Genomic DNA, 2,458 nt, shown 5'->3' on the forward strand with positions numbered 1-2,458 from the left:
AAACCTAGAGGTAGTTTTGTTTGTTTGTTTGTTTGTTTTTGTCTGAGAATAACCATTTTTCAGTCAGTCAAGTCAAACTGGTTTTTATCCTGGGTCTAGTACTTTCTACCTGTGTGAGTTGAGCAAATTACCTCTTCTATTAAGTCTCAGTCATCAAATCTATAAAATGGAGCTACCAATAAACACATTGAAAGTTTATTGAAGACAACATAATGTGCCCAGTACAGTGGTTGGCATATAGAAAGGATTCACTGACTCTCCATTTCCTAGCTCCTTTTCTCATTGTTGATTTTCCATTCACAATGTACCTTTCCCACAAAGAGAGATGTTGCCTGGCTCCAACTGTGGGTCCATGGCTCCTCTTGGAGCTGGCTCCTCTTCAGTGAGTTTGCCTTTACACTTCTTCCACTGAATTGCTAACACACATATGGAGCCTATTTCTAGGAAATGTTATGCAAATCATTTTAAAGGGGGAAAATATGATAGGCAAATTATGTCAATATTATCCTCAAAGCAGTATTTTGGAGATAAAACCTATCCCATATGTTCTGTTTCACTTACTTTGGCATTTTTAACAGTTTAACTATAACAGCTGCTCCTGATCACTAATTGCCTGCAACGTTAAACAATGGATGCAAATCAGTTCCCAGACTCTTCCTTCTGTGTCAACCTCAGAGCTTCCAGATTTTTACACATTTCTCCAAGTCATTCATTCCACTTGCACTAAACTCTAGCAGCCTATGACTGAGTAAGAGATGGCATGGGACAGATTTAGGTGACCTTTGGCATAAGGTTTCATGAAACCAGAGCAATAACAGATGGGATTTCAGACCCCAAGACAATCTGGCTGCACACACAATCTTTCCATGACTCAAAGGACCATTAGTTTCTGACACCCCTCCTGGTTAATGGGTAATTTTCCATGTGAATTTTCTAGGGTCTTCTTCATCAGAAACTATGTACAGCCATTCATATTCTTGTCCATGCTAGAAACATCAAATTCATTGTTTATTCTTTTTTCCGAACCAACAATTCAAGGCAGTCTCCAAGTCCTATCAGTGTTTCTACTTGAATTCTTGACTGTTTTCTGTCTTCGCTGCTTCTGTACAAGCTACCATCTTTTCTAGCTAGGATCATTGCAGTATCATCCCAACTAATATTTCCTGACTTCTGTTGAATCCCACTACACCCAAGTCTCATCCCAGTTAGAGTGATCTTTCTAAGACACAAATCTTGCCAATTTCTTGAATTGCTTTCCATTAACTCCGCACTAGTCTCAGAAATTATCATCAAATCTGTCATCCTGGTTGACTGTAAATATGCACTGACCAGCCATATGAGGCTATTTAACTTATATTTAAATTAATTAAAATTACATAAAAGTTAAAGTGAAGTTCCTTATTCACACTAGTCACATTTCAAGTGCTCAAAAACCACATGTAGTTAGTAGCTACCATTTCAGACAATGAAGATATAAAATATTTCCTTCATAACAAAAATTTCTGTTTGAAAGCCCTGCTATGAATGTTGAAAACTGGTTAACATTATTTACCTTATTTTAATGCTATATGTGGCCATCATATGGGGAAAAGTTGAGTAAAAAAAATGCCAGCCAATAAAAGAGTACATATAGTTTGAGTCTGTGTTTATAAAATTTATTGAACATGCAAACTAATCTATGGTAATAGAAATTAGAACAATGGTTGCATCTAATTGGGAAATTTACTGTAAAAGAACAGAAGGGAAGTTTATGAGGTGATGGAAATGTTCTATGTTTTGATTAGGGTGTCGATTACATGAGAATATACATTTGTCAAACTCATTTAGCTGTATGCTTAAGATCTGTATGTTTTACTGCATATAAATATACCACAATAGAATTAGTTATTTTTTAAAATAGTTTTAAAGGCAAAAAGATCAGTTTCAGATGAGAAACATATCCATGTATATATATGCATTCAAAACCACAATATGTATTTTACAAAGACACTCATATATACATATATATAAAAGGACATAAAACAAAAGGATTGAATTAACATTTTTGGTGAGAATTAGGGGAAGTAAATGCTAGCAGGGATTAGGAATGAAAGAGAGAGCAATTAGGATAAAGTAAACGAGAGAGGTTCCTTAAATGAACTGGAGGTGATTTGCTTATGACTGGGGAGTGTGATCAACTCAATTCCACTTTTTGCACCCGAAACCAACAAGACCTTTACTGGGAAAAAGTCTCTTTTTTCTAGAGGTGGCTAAGCTGGGATAGTGAAATACTGGTGTTGTTTCCAGCCATGCTCCTCTACTCCCTTCTCATGGAGTAATCTTGACTGTAGAAAGGAGAAATGAGCTGTAAACACAGAAAAAAGTGGAGCCTAGAAGAGAGAGGGGATGCGTGAAACAGGAGAGATGGGGATACAGCAGTAGGAGGAAGTGGGAGAAGGGGAGAGAGGGGCAAGAAATG

Source organism: Pteropus vampyrus, unplaced genomic scaffold (genome assembly GCF_000151845.1).
Source record: "Pteropus vampyrus isolate Shadow unplaced genomic scaffold, Pvam_2.0 Scaffold61, whole genome shotgun sequence".
Taxonomy (NCBI): Eukaryota; Metazoa; Chordata; class Mammalia; order Chiroptera; family Pteropodidae; genus Pteropus; species Pteropus vampyrus.